Genomic DNA, 18,246 nt, shown 5'->3' on the forward strand with positions numbered 1-18,246 from the left:
TTTGCATTCTCCCGAATATATCCAGGGTGATGGAAAATTAACCAAAACCTCCAAAAAATAATTAATTAAAGGTGCCTAAAGAAATATGAAAATATAATGAAGAGAAAGCCAATAAGCAGTAGAACAAACCTATATGATGTGAAAAAGTGAAGACCGAACGTGCAAGGATAAGTCCCCAAACCACGAGGTGTTATCATTGAAAAAATAGTGTGATAGAGATTTGGAAAAAATAGATAAGTGAAACGCACATGTCCTAGGAAATGGGAAGCATGCTTAAAACAGAATGAGATGAATACCGTATCCTGTCCACTAGATTGCGATAGTTAATAGTGACTCTCAAGGTACTCTGGCAAAATCTATGAATAAATAAATAAATAAACCAAAATCTTATTGCCCTTCGTGAACAAAAACACCCTACATTCCTAATGCCTGTTGTTGAAAATCTACATACCGTTCTGTGTCGTGAATTATTCATAAATTATCCAATTCTTATTGAAAAACTGCCAACACGTAGGGTTCCATACCTAATTAAAATAGAGATAAACGCCACCGGTTAAGACCGGCTTGTAACACATGAACTTCAAAACTAAAGTAGGGACCGTGGTCTCCTTCTTACCCCAAGTTATGAAAAACAAGTCTTCAACGCTACAGAGTTCCGTTTAAAGCACCCTTCTTCCGTACCCACAGTAGAACCTGCAAAAAAGTAACCATGAGGATAATCTCGTATACTCCCCTGGTGCTCAGAAAAAATCCTTCACTCGCGTTTGCTAGGGAGCTGTTTCACTCCGACTGCATCTTAGCTATAGAGCTATAGAAGTTTTAATGCCAAATAACAATAAAGTGGTATATATTAACTTCTATAACGCAATACAGGGAGAGCATCCAAATGAGCATATCTATTCACTACAAAAAAATGTTATCCACATATAAAGAAGCTCAAACCACTTTTTTGTCTGTCATCTTAATGGGTGATTTTAACGTTCACTTATGCGACTTAAATTGTCAGTATCTAGATGTAGATTACCCGGCCTACTCAGGTTATCAGCATTTCGAACACACTGTAAAGGGATCTGCCCTGGAGGATCTACTGACAGAGGTAGACCTGTTCGAACCTGGGTTTGCTGATATAAAGGATCGGGTTCCCACATATAATGCAAGGAAAAGCGAAACCAGTATAGATTAGATATTTTTATCTCCTGGATTGTTAAGTTTTGTTTTATTCTATAATGCCATTCAATCAACGTTTAGTGATCATAACCCAGTGGTGTTGGAACTGGATAATACTACACTTTCTTTTAATAAAACAGAGGTCCTTAAAGTAATTACTGAGGTTGTAGCCAAGGATCAGGGGAGGAGATTAAAATGGAACGAAATTATACCCGAGGAGTTCCTACCTACAATTAAATCTAAGGTGGGGAATGAAATTAACACCCTTAGAGACCCACTCAGATTTGGGGGTGATCTTATAACATCCTTTGAAATGATCTGTCAACAGGTCTCATTAGAACTCACGGTGAAGCGACAACAGAAACCCAACCAGGTGCATAGATGGTTTGACCATAACTGCACTAAAATTCATAGTGAGCTCCTGCATGCTCTAAATAAGAAGCCTAGAGATAAGAGCGAGGTCTCCTTCTTAAGGAGATTATACAAAACTACACTACAAATACGAAAAAATGAAATAAAACAAGAGGCTTGGGACTCACTATATGATAAAGCTACCCTAAGGAATAGTTCCAAATTTTGGACTAACGTAATTTCTCCTTTGTTTAACGGGATGGAAAATGCCCCGCTAGAAGTTAATATTACATAACGGGAATGGTTAAACCATTTTGAGAATGTATACGGGAGCAATTTGGCACTTGAAACTTACGAGATACATTCTAAAGAACTAGTGGGGCCTGTACAGAGTTTTACTATTTAAGAGGTACAGATAGCAATAGCTGAAACATCGGGGCAGAAAGCACCAGGCCCAGATGGGGTACCGTCTGATATGTATAAAGCCAACCCTGACCTTTGGTCAATAATACTCACTAATGTTTTGAATCTAGCAGCAAATTCTACCCCGGCCACTCTCCCTAAGACTTGGTCTCGTTCTATTATAATACCACTATTTAAGAAGGGACAAAGGGGGGACCCAAGATGTTATCGTCCTATTTCTTTGATTGACTCATCAATTAACATATTGGGAAAAGTAATTCTGGCCAGAATAAACGCTTGGGCTACAGATAAAGGTATCCTATGTGACGCCCAATATGGGTTTAGAGGGGGGAGAGGAACAGAAGATCAATGCCTAAATCTACATCTAATAATCAACAAATACATAGTAGCGTCAAAAGGCTCAATCTTCTTGGCATTTATGGACCTATCCACAGCCTTTGACTTAGTCAATAGGTCAAAGCTGTGGATGATGCTCCTGGAGCTGGGATTAGATCAGGCTCTGGTGAACTTTCTAGCTGAGTTACATAGGGACCTGTCAGCATCAATTAGAATGACGCAAGAGGGAAAATGCACTGCTAAGTTTAAATCCGGCAGAGGGGTGCGTCAAGGATGCATATTGGCCCCAATGTTGTTCACACTTTACATCAACTCCCTGGAAAAGGTCCTGGCAACTGTAACATCCGATATTCCGCGTATGGGAGGAACGTCCATCCCTGTACTCCTATACGCGGACGACACAGTACTGTTGGCGGGAACACCTAACGCCTTACAACGATTGCTTGACTCATTTGGGGAGTTTATGGAAAAGTTGGACCTGGTGGTCAACACAGACAAATCCCATGTCATGTCACTAGGGAAAAGAAGAAAGTATTTTAAAACAGTTTCATGTAATGACTTTACAATAACTAAGGTTAGAGTCTTCACCTACTTAGGAGTTGTGTTTGATGATGTAGGCTCCTGGGCCCCCCAATTACTCAATAAAGCAGCTGGCATACGAAGATCAACATCTGCTGTTCTTGGCTTTGTAAAGAGACTGGGAGGCAAACCGGGGAAGCAATCCTGTCCATCTACAAAGCAAAATCTGTGGCCGCAATATGGGGCTATAAGGACACAACCCTCATACAGAGGGAGGAAAATAAATTTCTGCGAGCTCTTTTGGGTCTCCCCCATTAAACCGCTAGCTTTGCTGTACATCTTGAGCTAGGGATGGGATATATCTCAGATTATTTGAACATGGCACCTATCCTGCAATGGATAAGAACATGGATAAATCCCAACCTAGCTTTGAATCACAAGATTATTATGGATTGTATGGCTCTTGACAAAGTGGCAGAAATAAAATGGTTGTTTTATATTAAATCCATATCTAATTATCTTGGGCGCCCAAAGATCTATTCCAACCCAGAATGTCTAATTAAAGCAGATATTAACTGGGTAAAAACCAATTTTATAAAATCTAGGGAATTGGATCGCGAAGCATCAGAACTATGTAAACCTACAGCGAGGGCTGATTTTCTGCTGATATTGACAATGTCTATCCAACCATACTTGACAATTGTCACCAAACCCTTTCATCGATGGCTGCTCACCAAATTCCGCTTTAATCAATCGCATGTGTTACTGGGAAAGTATAGGGAGTGGAGTAAACCAGAGGAAGCCGCTCCCTGCAAATGTGACTATTATTCATACCAGGACACGATGCATTTTGTGTTTTTCTGTTCTTTTTATACGGAGGGAAGGAAAAAGTTTATTACGCCATTGCTGAAAAACAGGGGTTTCATACAAGTAAAACCTGCTTTACTATATTTACAGCTAATGGAATCTTCTGCTGTTATGTTGGGGGTAGCAAACTTCCTGGTAGCATCCATCCGTAATAAAAAAGCTAGGCAATTAGGGGAAACATATTCTGATATTCTGACTAAAAGCAATTTTCATCGACTGAAGAAATTTTAAAGATTTAATTGAGTATATATATGATTATGAACATCCGGTTACTAAATGTTGACCCATAGATAGTGTGTACATTTTGTATGATAATCTGGAAATTTATGCACTTGACAAACTCTGTGTGTTATGTACATATGAATTGTATATTATGTAAATAATTTTATTTATTTTTGTATCTCTGATTTTAATATGTGATTGGATAGCATACTTTTATGATTTTAAATAATCGAATAAAGTGGATTTTGACTTTGACTTGTTTTTCATAACTTGGGGTAAGAAGGAGACCACGGTCCCTACTTTAGTTTTGAAGTTCATGTGTTACAAGCCGGTCTTAACCGGTAGCGTTTATCTGTATTTTAATTAGGTATGGAACCCTACGTGTTGGCAGTTTTTCAATACGAATTGGATCATTTACGAATAATTCACGACACAGAACGGTATGTAGATTTTCAACAACAGGCATTAGGAATGTAGGGTGTTTTTGTTCACGAAGGGCAATAAGATTTTGGTTTATTTATTTATTTATTCATAGATTTTGCAGAGTACCTTGAGAGTCACTATTAACTAACGCAATCTAGTGGACAGGATACGGTATTAATCTCATTGTGTTTTAAGCATGCTTCCCATTTCCTAGAACATGTGCGTTTCACTTATCTATTTTTTCCAAATCTCTATCACACTATTTTTTCAATGATAACACCTCGTGGTTTGGGGACTTATCCTTGCACGTTCGGTCTTCACTTTTTCACATCATATAGGTTTGTTCTACTGCTTATTGGCTTTCCCTTCATTATATTTTCATATTTCTTTAGGCACCTTTAATTAATTAATTTTTTGGAGGCTTTGGTTAATTTTCCATCACCCTGGATATATTCGGGAGAATGCAAACCCTGAGGTTAAGGTGAAGGTGGTTAAAAAACTTGAGATATGTAGCATATTCATTTAATTCTGGATACCATGTATTTTGTTGTAGATACGTTACCTGAACCATCCCGGTGGATTTGAACTTTTGAATCTTTGAAACTTTACTATAACACCTAAGGAAGGGTCATGAGGGACCCGAAATGCACTGGGTTGTTTGAAATTTGGTTTTCATTCTTTTGAACATTGGTATTGATTGGATATAATTGAATTAGACTTGTGCTAATGTATTCATGAATATGAGTTTTTCAATAATTATGTTTTATGATTAATTTTTGAGAATGTATTAGATAATTGAAAAATCCAAAATATACGTGTTCAAAACAAATAAATGTTCGTTGAAAATGTGTTTATAATGTTGGAGGCATGACTGCCAGATTGCTGTGCGCTGCATAGTCCTTGGTTTCCGAGGACTCATTCCAAGAGATCCAACAGTTGCCACCACTCCATACGCAGGATGCGGAAAGATAGGTCATGTTTTTCCCATTCTTTGGGTTATCACTATCAGGCCATGTACATACACTAAATAACCTTTCTCCACATTATATCCAATAGGTATGAGCCAGACAGCATTTTTATGTCCTGAAGAGACCCTGGTAATGATCACATAAATAAATAGGGACGAAACGTCAGCAATCTTGTCAGGGATTGCTTGTTACCCTAAATAAATTGGAGACAGCAATTAATAAACTCATACCATACTATTGTTGTATAGAGAAAAATATATGGGCCATCCCGGATGTACAGATTTATCGCAGTTAAATTTTGTGCACCACTGCACAAGAAGCACTGTGCAGTCTGCACCATTTTAATTGTAAATAATATCTATGTTGAAAATAAAAAAGTAATTTTGATGAGAATATGGTAGGACAGTGCTTTCAAATTTGAGACAAAAGGGTGCCACAGAACCATTAGTTCTGTCATTTATTCAATACTTTATTCATGACACAAGGGGTAGACATTGTCATGTAAAGTATCATTCATTTATAAATGAATTAATAGCTTACAACAGCTGCTGCATCTTTTAAACTGCGAGTAAGTATCAATAATATGTGGCTAGCAAAAGAGAAAAAAAACATACCACTTTTTTACAGAAGGATTTGACGTTGAATAGCATGGTCCACTTGCGTCACCTCTGATTCTGTGACCTTAAATTTCAAAAGAAATATATACTTATGTTTAACAGTGAATTCCAAACATTTTCATTTATTGATAAACAAAATAATTATTAGGCTACAGTATCAAAATAAGTTGGATCACTAATTACCAGGAGCATCCTTTCAGATCAAAGTAAATATCAAGCATTGAAAAACCCAATACGTCTGGCCTTGGCAAACCGGCAAATATCTTTTTCATAATTTTTGGAAAACATCAGCAACAGATATTAAAAGTGTAATAAAATACCTCCATCTAAAGTAAAAACATGAAATGAAAGCTGTATTTGGAATCAGTCCTGCTACTAAAGTGGACTACTTTTTAATAGAGAACAAGAGCATATTCACTCATTCATAGTGAAAAGAGACAATGGCTGAAGCACAGACCAACCCCTGGTATGTCTTGTCTAGCATTTATGTGTGCCCAATTAATTAAATATCTTCTGACTCACGCATAATATGTGCTAAATGCGATTATATTATTTACCAAATAGGTTGCCTGCCCCCGTCCTGATGAAGACCCCGATGCAAGGACATAATTAATGCCTGCTAATACTAGAGGGCCGAAACGTCGACAGCTTTTTGTGTTCATTCAGCTTCACCCCTCAAATAGCTCATTCAGTGCGATATGTGGAGCATGATTATTATACAATGATGTATTGAACCAATGGTCTTTTGTTTTGTCTATGTTTGAACTTGGATACATAGTACATTGAGGCCCTTTTTGGCTGTTTTTTTATTGTCACCATCCCTTACCTACACCACCCTGCACTATATCACCTCTCTCCCTACCAGGGGCACTATGAATTACTGTGTGATTTTGTAATTTAAATGAATTATAATCAGTTTACACCTACATTGTGAATAAACAACAATGCAGGCTCATTAAGTTTTTCTTCAATGGTTGCCAACTGTTTTTAAATCTTCCTACGTGATTGCTGGGACCTCTTTCCTCAGTACCTACATTACCCAGGTCCCAGTGACTTTACTTGGGTGAACCCTTCTCCTTAACGCAATGCTGTGGGGGGCAGAACCAAATGACAGACACTTGAACAAAGAGACCAATGGATGGATGATGAAGACTGTCCAAAAGTCCACCCACAGAGGATATATATTATCTACTGGCAGTCGGTATAGTTAGGATGTAGTTTCCTGAGGAAGAGCATTTTATTAATTTGCCAATAGCTTTGGCGGCGTTTGACGAAACCTCGCATAATTTTCAAAACTAGTTGCTCGATTCTGCTGCCGTCTTGAATTCTTGAATGTTTAATGTAATCTATCAAATGGGCGCGGAGAAAAAAGAAAATAATTGGGGGGGTGTCCCAAATCATGTTTTCCCCATGTTAATTTCCGTAGAACTTTAGAAGGTTGCAGCCCGAACTGCTGATCGGAATTGTTGCACCAAATTTTGCAGGAAGGTAGATGTTGATCTAGGGAAGTGCCTTTTGTGAATTGGTGTACATTCATTCAGTAGATGTGGAGTCATTTAAAGGAATTTCTAGCTGTATAGATAGGGACACTGAGGATACGCGACCCCTTTCAATACCGTGCTGAGATCTGATTGGCTGCCAACACTTCCCCCTCGGCCTTGGAGGAGGAGGGTTGGGAAATCACACACTGCCAAAAAAAAAAAAACAGTAATTTGTTTTTTCCAGAGAGTACCACGGATCACGCAGACAATGTAAATAAAAAACAAAAGCACAGATTCCATTGCTTTAATTATCAGCCCGCAGGTGGGTCAGGCCCAGGGGGCATTTTTAAATAAGGGAGTGGGGTGCGGGGGGGGGAGAGAGACACGGCCCCCTCCTGGGGCTTAATATCGTCCTGGGGACCACCACCTCCCCTGGGCATCTTTGTAATTGAATGCAGGGAGGCCCCGTCAGCCCTGGGGACTGCCAAGACCCCGGGGCTTAACCAATCAAAATGAGGAGGGGGCCGCGCAGACTCCCACCGCAGCCCCGAGGCCATTACGTCCCTGGGGCTTTCATTTTTATAAATGCAGGGGGGTGCACAAGAATCCCCTCAAGCAGCCCCTGGACTGCTACCTCCCCGATGGCTTTTTTAAAATTGAAGGTGGGGGCACGCCCACCACCCCCACTGCCACAGGGACAACCACCTCCACAGGGAAAAATTCAAGAAAAGAGGAGGAGCTGTTTGCTATGGCTTGGTGGGAGCTTTACCGCTCCTTCCAAGCCAAAGCAGACTGTGTTCTGCTTCTAGCAAGCAAGAGCATAACAAGAATTCTCTCTCCTGCTGGAAGTGGATCAAAATTGCTTTCACAGATAGGGAGCTGCATGTTCAGCAGCTCTCTCTCTCTGTAAATGTTTGTAAAAGGTGTGTCAGGGCAAGCTTTGTTTCTTGTAGTTTATTATGGACAAATTCAAATCACATGATGGTTCATGGGGCTTCCTCAGGGCTGTAGGGACATTCAAGGAAGTGAAGATAATGGGAGAGCGGTATTTATCCCCACGAAGGAGGAGGGATAGTGGAGACCCAATTGGTGTAGAAAAAGGAGAAAGGGCAGTGGTAGTGAGTTTTTGTTTGTTTTAGAGTGTTTAGAGAGTTGGAAAAGCGGGGCAGGACAGGAGGGAGAGGGGAGGGGAGAAGGGGGGGAGAAGGGAGGGAGAGGGGAGAAGGGAGGGAGAGGGGAGAAGGGAGGGAGAGGGGAGAAGGGAGGGAGAGGGGAGAAGGGGGAGGGGGGAGAGGGGAGAAGGGGGAGGAGGGAGAGGGGAGAAGGGGGAGGAGGGAGAGGAGAAGAGTAGGGGAAGAGGGGAAAGGGGAGGAAAAGGGGGCGGGAGGAGAAACGGGCGGAAAGGGAAGGAGCACAACGTAAAAGCTGTTTGGTCGTATGAACGATAAAGTGTGTGTTAGTTAGATCATTGCGAGATATTGTTTCCCCAGGAAGTGGTCGGAATGAAAGAGTATAGAGGTATCATAAGCGGCAGGACATATTAAGTACATGACGTTTTTTTTTATCGTATAGTTACATAGACATTTGGGTACAATGAGATTGTGATCATATGGTTGCATATACAATCAGGTCAGTTGTGGACATAGTCATGCGAGTATTTACAATGTGGCAATAGTTGCATGTACATTTTAGAAGAACATTACACAACAGAGATTTACACATGGGTGTGATTTTGTAAACGCGAAATACGGTAGTGGGTAAAGACAAGTAGTCAGATTACCAATGAAACTGTTAGCTCACAGGAAAATATGGACAAGGTATGTGCATTCATTAAGTTCAATCAGAAATTAGGTTAAACGTGTGTTTGACCCCCGAGTAGGGGCTTCAAGTTGACGAAGGATAAATGGAGCATGGGTGTGCAATCGGTTACAGGAAAGGCAGTAGCAGTATGTACAATGAAGCGGAATTGCGGCGGAACGACAAACATCAAGAGTCAGTACAAAAAAATCGTGCAGTGGGTGAGCATATAATTACAGTGGTGTTTAGAACACAAATAGATTGTGTATGGCAAGTATCATATACGTTAGTGACCCACAACATTTGTGGCACAATACATATCTACATATCGAAGGTGGGGAGCCAATATTTAGGTTTTAGATGTTTTCAGGAGATGGGGATCCATTCAAAAGCAGGACGGACATCGGGACGAGAGAAGAGATACAATAAGAAAAATACATAGGGAGAACGATATAACCACTGCGCACCCGGATCCAGGAACATTACCGGAACGTACACAAGTACATAACTGGACATCCACTTTCAGAGCATTTCGAAGAGAAACACCCAACAGAAATTGTCCATCCAGCAAAAAGAGGGGGAGATAATGAACAGAAACAAAGGAGACGTGAAAGTGAACTCATCTTAAAATACAATACTGTGACCCAGGGTTGAACAAAAGACGCTGAAATGCATGTGTGGCTAGGAGAAGACTAGCCATGAACTGAATGTAATGCCAGGTCATAGTCCACACAATGCTGATCTTCCATACCTTACAAGTCTCTCCCCTGAGCTGTCCGTCTCCATGGACAGATATATCCCTACTCAAACCTAACTATCCCCCTACATCTTAACAGGTTTCTTTCAACAGCGAACGTTCTCAGACAATGCCCTTGCAATATTCTGTAATATATTTTAACTTTGGGTTAAACTGTATGGGTTGTTCCATATCCCAAAGAAATCCCTCTTCCCCATATGCATGTCTCCATGGATATACGAATATTAATTGGTAATACAGTTTGCGTCCCACTTTACATCTTGCCCCATCCCCCCCCTTTGAGAATGCTTTTATAACAAGGCTCCTGCCCTGTTCATGCCCATTTTTGGGAAATTTCTTTACACAATGTTTGTGTCCCACATCATACCTTTCGCCCACCCTTCGAATTATTCTTTAGAATGTATACAACCAATCTCCTCCATGCATGGATTTACAACAGCTCTGAATACATATTAATCCCTACTATATATACACACTTTTATATGCTTAATGTATATATAAATGTCCCAAAATGCTTATTTAATAGTTCAATAGATCTATTTATCAGTCTTGTGTGCACATGTCAAGCGGATTATAGCCTGATCTGCCAAGTTTTGCCCATTGCTTGAGCCTTTGACACCTTGAACATGCTAGCACCATATCTCTACCAGGATCCTCTTCCCATTTTCACACTTTAGAGTTTGTACTTTCAGTTTGAGGACTGTCAGTTATCCTTTCCGCCTCACACAAGTAACTTAAATACATATGTGATCTTGCTACTCCGGCCACAACTATTCACATAGCGTCCGCAACCAGTATAGTACTTTTACCTTGATCCACCACTTAACCAGTCGTTGACCTTCCCTCCTCTGACCAACCCATAGTAGTACAAACTCTTTCTTCTTCGGTACGGACAGGAAGTTTTCAAGTTCTCAGATTTTAAAAACGGCCACCTCTCTCCATACCAGGGATCCACACTGACCGATAGAGATAACTCGCACCAGGATTAGGCCATAATCTACAGAGGTAAGCAGACTTTTGGAGAGATTGCCCTCCCCCTTAGACGTTTTTTTCCTGCTCTCACCTTCTTTTAGGTACCCGCCTATTTCTATTGTACAGAATCCATTTTTTCCATAAACTAGGACCACCAGATACACCGCTTCAAAAATACCTCACTACGGTAAGTCTTGCGATGCCCCCTCCCTGTCAGGTAACGGTCTGGACGCCCGTCCTCATAGATCACCATCGGTTAACTCCCACACCATAGGCACGATCACAACATTGAATGTATTGAGTCCGTTTCCAGGCACATACTCTCCCCCCGCACGGGACGCCAGCACAATCCTTCGTTCTAACCTATGCTAGACACAATTACAAGAGACCGCATTACCTTCTCCATTACCCGGTTCATCGAGGTTACAGAGTTCATAGCACAAAACAGGATAGCGCGTCTACCCGTCCTACGACCTCCAAACCCGGCACTTTTGATATAGCTTCACGAGGTCCTTGAATGGATCTCACACACCGTACGGATAGTCTTTCATCCCACCACCACTGCCCACCTCCTGTTACCCCACCTACACCATCAGCGGAGGTTCCCCTCCTTGCATTAGTATCAGTACCTAGTGCCGCCCCGCTTCTTATTATATATCTTCTCTCGTCCTGATGCAGGTCCTGCTTTTGAATGGATCCCGATCTCCTGAGAACATCTAAAACGTAAATATTGGCTTCCCACCTTCGATATGTATTGTGCCACGAATTTTGTGGGTCACTAACGTATATGATACTCACCATACACGATCTATTTGTTTTCTAACCACCACTGTAATTATATGCTCACCCACTTCACGGATTACATACTGACTCATGAGGTTTGTCTTTCCGCCGCAATTCCGCTTTAAAATTATTCTGTGATCACGCCTGGCGTTTCGAATTGACACTTTCATTGTACCTTCTGCTACTGCATTTCCTGTAACCGATCGCACACCGTGCTCCATTTATCCTTCATCAACTTGAAACCCCTACTCGGAGGTCAAACACACGTTTAACTTCATTTCCAATTGAACTTAATGAATGCACATACCTTGTCCATATTTTCCTTTGAGCTAACGGTTTCATTGGTGATCCGAATACTTGTCTTTGCCCACTACCGTATTACGCGTTGTTAACAAAATCACACCCATGTGTAAATCTGTTGTGTAATGTTCTTCTAAAATGTACATGCAACTATTGCCAAATTGTAAATACTTGCATGACACTGTCCCCAACTGACCTGATTGTATATGCAACCATATGATCACAATCTCATTGTATCCAAATGTCTATGTAACAATACATTTAAACAAGAAGGGATGGGGGGCCGAACAAGCTGACGATCAGAGATGTGGGCTGGTAGAAGAGAGTGCACAGTTAGTGCCAGACAGGCAGGGGGTGTTGATTAAGTCCCAGGTGAGGAAGAGCCTCTCAGTGTGGCATCCCACGGGAGGGAAGGAAACACAGGAACATTATTGATTGCAATTAACCCCCTGCCCCATTCTGCATGTCCTCTCCCCAATCTCTCCCTGCCCCCTGTGGCTTCTGCTTCACAAAGGAAGAAAGACAAAAGCATGAGTGTGGGGAGGGGAGGGGAGGCAAGGGGGGCGTTTTACAGATGGGTGCAGTGAAGGGTGAGCGCTAGGAATAAGTGAACGAGATGGGAATCAGATGAGAAAGGGGGGACACAGGAGGGGCACAAGAAAGAACTAGAAAATGGGATTTAAAGTGTGAAACAGTATGAAAGGAAGGGAAAGAGAAATAAAGTAGTAAGCAAACAGATAGACATAGAACAAAATAGAAAGAGAATGGATGAAATAAGGTTACGAGAAATATAAATAGTTGGAAAGAAACAAAGAGGTGGACAAAATGGCAAGAGTAGTAGAGACGGGTGAAGGAACAGAAGGAAGGATGGTAAGGGACGAATGGAAGGGAGGGAAGGAGGTGTGGAGAGACACAAGCAGAGAGGAGAGAGCAGAAAGATAGAGGGGCTGAACAAGAGATGGGGAATTTGGGAGAGAAGGTGAAGGCACAGAAACAGGTAAAGAAAGAGGAAATGGTGAGAGAAGAGAAGCAGCAGGAATGAAAGGAATTGATGATGGGTGAAGGTGGCATAGAGAGATATGGAGAGTGGGAAAAGAAGGAAGGAAGGGGAAAAGGGAGAGAGGGATGAAACTGAGAAATTAAAGAATAAAGGGGTGGAAGAAATGAGAACTGAGTAGGTAGCACAAAGGTAACACAGAAGGGATGATATTTAAAGGGATCGGAAAGCGTTAGAAAGTGAACAGGAACCAGGTGAACGTAAAAATAGAAAGACGGTGGGACGAGAAAGAGATAGCCAAAAAAACAAGATGCAAGGGGTGTAGAAGAAACAAGGGGCGGAAGCAACACAAGGAAGGAGGACATTGAAGGAGCATAGGAGGACAGGACAGGCAGGGCAGCAACATAGGGGTATTGTAAAGGAACACAGTTAAAATGCAGAGTAAGCGCTCCCAGCCACACGTCTTCCTAAACCTGGAAGTACAAAGGTACGGGCGTCTTGTGTAAACAATTGGTGTAGGGTGCCTTTGTGAAGCCGATAACTTAACAAAGACATTCATCTTGTTTCAGAAATAATGTTGCACTGTACAACGAAACACAAGCCGAGCGGGTTTCCTTGAATCGCGCCTTTCCATATTGGAAGTTTCAGGTATGGGCACCTAACAAACAAATGACCGCGCATCGCGCCTTTCCACATTGAAAGTTTAAGGTATGGCGCCTAACAAACAAATGACCCCGCACAAATACCAAGGCGCCACCGCCGAAGCCAATGAATAATGGACACATTCTTATGGTTTGTTTTTTTAAACGTTTTGACTAGATAAGATTTACTCAGAGCTGGTGGACTCTTTTGATCAATTTATTTAAAGAAATGTCATGGGACATGATTATTTAAAAAAAAAAAACTACTTTAATGCTACAAGGACGACAAATATATGGCGTTTATTCTTCATTTCAGATGGGGGCTTCTTGATACTACGAGAAAAGCACAATTTTCGCAATAACAGGGTGAAATTATCAGTTATGGGTATCGGGGCACTTGCACAGAGCACAGAGCGACAGCAGAAGTGCACAGAGGTGAGTCGCTGTACTGCCGTGCGCGCACACACACACGAGTAAGGTATGTGTACAGCAGTACTTCTTCCCTGGGCAGGAGAAAAGAGCTCAAGAGTACCAGAGTTGCACCGGTCGTATGCAAGATGGCATCCCCCGCAGCTACCAACTGAAGAATGTGGATGACGGCACTTAGCAGCGAGCGACTGCACTCGTGCACAGGATCTTTGTTGTGTTGCCTCAGTAAAACAAGAGAGGAAGGAAGCAGTGTTAGAGCATCGGGCGCACGCTGTGCTCGGACTCACGGCCAGTATCACAAAGTCTGTCTGTGACTATCTGGCTGTCAGCATGTGTATACCACAGCTGGTAGGAGACGTACAAAAGGAAAGAAGAACCGGAAGACAGTTGAACATGAGTGACAGAGAAACAGGGAAAACAAGCTCTTGGCATTGCTGTGGGGGGGGCGGGGCAAGAGCGCATTGGCGGGGGAGCAGCAGCCTTTGATGTACGAGCGAGTGGGAGGGACCACCATATGGGGGGTGATTAAGAAGTGAGCTCAAGCGCCCGCTGGGGAAGCGTCGCGCTTGAGTAACTCACATGCATTGGGGACAATCCTCGCTGGTTTCAAGAGCTGTTTTGCCCACTATAATCTCGCAGAACAACGCATGCGCGTTGGTTCAGCGAGACCTAAAAAAACGTCATGTACTTAATATGTCCTGCCTCTAATGATACCTCTATACTCTTTCATTCCTACCACTTCCTGGGGAAACACTATCTCACAATGATCTAACCAACATCACACTTCATCGTTTGTATAACCAAACGGCTTCTGCGTTGTGCTCCTTTCCTTTCCGCCTGTTCTCTTTCCCCCCTTTTTTGCCCCTTCCACCCCTTTCCCCTGCCCCTCTCCTCTCCCTCCTCCCCTCTCCTATCCTGCCCTGCTTTTCCAACTCTCCAAACACTCTAGAACTAACAAAAACTCAGTACCACTGCCCTTCCTCCTTTTTCTACACCAATTGGGTCTCCACTATCTCTCCTTCTTAGCGGGGATAAATACCACTCTCCCATTATCTTCACTTCCTTGAATGTCCCTACAGCCCTGAGGAAGCCCCAGGCCGGATGGCCATGTAAAAGGGTGAAACACGTGTTGTCTGTTCTCCTACGTACTATCACGAATATAGTAACACCTACATTAAAACAACAAAATGAACCATTGTGTGATTGGAATTTTTCCATAATAAACTACAAGAAACAAAGCTTGCCCTGACACACATTTTACAAACCTTTCTACAATAGGGGATTTAGCCTGCCAAGGGCAAGCTTGACACAAAAGAGAGACTATTGCTCAATAAACAGCTAGTAAGGGACTGGGACCCTTCACCCCTCATTTTCACTAACTCTCTCTGTAAATGCAATGCTAGTAAGGACTGCAGGGGCTTTAAGGCTCACCCGGGGTCCCAAACAGATGTAAGTGGGTGCCCTGGGTGGGACCAGGGCATCTACGATGGAGGCCGGACCACAGGGGATAGGGTCCCAGGGGTCGAAATAGGTAATACATTAATAAAAAAAGCCAACTGGTAAGTTGCCAGAGGCCCCGTCCCCTTTCTGCACCACTCTGCAAATGCGCCTTTTTGGTGCACAACTGGTGGGGGATTATGTCATCTTGGCCCCATGGGGTCCTTGGGGGACAAACAACCCATCTGTTACCTCCAGTAAGTCCCACACAACAGGATTGTTGAGAGGACTTTGGAGGCCAAGCCCCCTCTTTCCACCACTCTGCAAATGTACGTCCTGGTGCACTGCTGCTTGTTGACTGAAGTCCGTCTTACTCCTGAAGGTGCTTGGGGGTCAACTACCCCTCCTGTTGTTCATTAAGCCCCACAACAGGATTGCGGAGAAGTTGTCGGCAAATGCGACTCCTTATGCACTACTAGTTGAGGGGTGAAGTCCCCTTGGCTTTTGAGGGTCCTTGGTGTGCCACCTACCCGTCACCTCCAGCCAGTCCCACACAGATGGATTGCTAAGAGTTCTTTAGAGGCCATGCCCTTTTCTCCACCACTCTGCAAATGCCGCTCCAGGCATACTACAGGTTGGAGGATATAGTCCTCTTGGATGCTGGGGGACCTTGAGGGCAAAGAAGCACTCCAGTAAGTCCCGTACAGCAGGATTCCTTAGAGCAGGTCGGAGGCCCCGCCTCCTTTCTCCGCCACTCTGCTAACGCAACTACTAGTTCAAAATCAATAGAAATTCACTGGAAAAAAAACAAAGGTTACAGGGACAATAGAAGTAGGAAATAGAATTTGAAAAGACTTCACTTAAAAAACAGAGGGTACAGGGATGTTATAGTTAGGCTAAGTTTGAACTCATACAAAACCATCGAAATTCAGTAGTTATAGTTACTTGAGCTTACTATAGCTTACGCCCCACAATGCACTGAATATGACTTGACATATTACATCACCCGTGACATGGCAGGTGACATCACTGATGACATCTCAAATGACATCACTGATGAAATCATCAAGAGAACCACTCACACCCCCATACAACCTATTGTATGCTCACTGACACACCCACACAACCACTTACATACCCATTCACAGACCCATACCAGTACTCAAATACCCACTCACTCCTCCATAGGCCTGGATGACATTAAAATATGTAAACTGCTCTTGAAAACAGAGCTGAGTAATCACTACGAAAACAATCAGTCGGAGCAGAGCAGATTGCCTAATTGGATCACAGAGCAGCCGGGCACATAGTTAAACTCAGACGCACAGTACTGCTTCTTGCATTAGAAGCTCTTAAAGATTCCACTCCTATTAGTCATGTCTGCAACCTTATTATTGCTTTTATATGAATGTGCAGGAAGCAAGTTCGCAGGGGCAGTTGCAGCACTTCTCCAGTATCCGCGGACCGAAGGGAGGCTGAAGTGATCAAAACGCCTCAGCTACAGCGGTCCCTCCCTCAGCTTTGCCGACTCACAGACCTTCTATTGAGAGCAGATCTACAAGAGTGACATGGGAAAGACGCGATACATGACCATGGAGGACAGGTGACCGAGCAGGTCAGCGAATGCGCCAGCGCCCCGTCGCTGCTGCGACTTCACTCCAGCCTTGTGTTGTATATTGTTACTTTTACTGTTTATTTTTCTCATCACTGTTGGTTTCATTGCTGGTGGTCTTCCACTGTTTTTATCCCTACTCTTTTCACCACCGCTCCACCTGCTCGCCTTCTTCCAGTTTTACCTGCTCTTTCCACTCCCGATTCCAACTACTATCAGAGCCCAGTACACTACCTCGGACCTACACGTGGAGACCGTAGCATGGAGGTAGAGCACTATTCGGTGAGCGGTATATAGCTACTTATGGTGTTTGTTATACTAGCCAAACTATTACCACCCGGATTAATGCTCCACCTACAGAGCATTCAGGTGGTGGAACATCATTTGTGAAGGCGGATTCAACCATTCTGTTTTCTTTTTGTTAGAGGCAGAGTCTGAGGGGTTAGACGAGGAAGGCGGGGGTCATTGTCCTACAGATGCTAACACTGGAATCCATAACAGAAGCGAAAAACTAAGTCTCATGGCTAACTATGCCAACAACACTACACATTTTCCCCAAGGATCGCCATGGGACTAGTATAACAATCCAGAGTCCATTTGCCCAGCTGACAGTGGTGCATTGCCAAGTCAGACGAGTAATTGACATCTCTGCTCAAAGGGATTAGGTTAACGCTGAGACATTTTTGTCTCAGCTGGTTAAAGATAATTGCACCTCATTTAGTGTTTGTCTCTAGATGCAGAGGCTGAAGTAGCTAACATAAAGAGTGTGTTTATTACGAGGTCATTAGGGCAACACTACATAGGCCATTCAAATGGCAAAAGAGGGGATGGCTCAATGCAATATGCACCAGAACACACACAAAATGTATGATCTCCCTCCATAAAAAGCGAAGGTGACCCATAGTGTTTGCACAGTGTAGGAAGACTTATAAAAAGGCAATCGTGAATAGGAAAAATACATTAGAAACTAAAGCTTGGGCAGATTTACACAATCAAATTTGGCACCCAGGCCAAAGATCAGGCGCACAGCTTTAAGTAAAGGAATGTATCCAATGAGAATCAAAATTGAAACGTGAACTCGAAGAGAGAAAGGTACTGGTTACCAAACAGTCACCTGAAACCCCAGAAATTTCCAGGGTCAAATCAC

The 18,246-nt window shown here is 42.8% G+C and overlaps 1 protein-coding gene across 7 annotated transcripts in view; it reads right to left on the bottom strand.

Annotated features, from left to right (window-relative positions):
* Positions 1–18,246, bottom strand: part of LYSMD3 (LysM domain containing 3) — an 82,745-nt gene that overhangs the window by 33,900 nt on the left and 30,599 nt on the right. For 6 of the 7 annotated variants that reach the window (XM_086960904.1, XM_086960908.1, XM_086960909.1 and 3 more), the window contains one exon: positions 5,891–5,957. The gene's annotated coding sequence lies outside the window, so the exon portion shown is untranslated. Of the gene's footprint in view, positions 1–451; positions 515–5,890; positions 5,958–18,246 lie in introns of those variants that run through there. The other variant, XM_086960910.1, reaches the window with a different exon arrangement.

This window comes from Lissotriton vulgaris, chromosome 3_1 (assembly GCF_964263255.1).
Source record: "Lissotriton vulgaris chromosome 3_1, aLisVul1.2, whole genome shotgun sequence".
In the NCBI taxonomy this organism is placed as follows: domain Eukaryota; kingdom Metazoa; phylum Chordata; class Amphibia; order Caudata; family Salamandridae; genus Lissotriton; species Lissotriton vulgaris.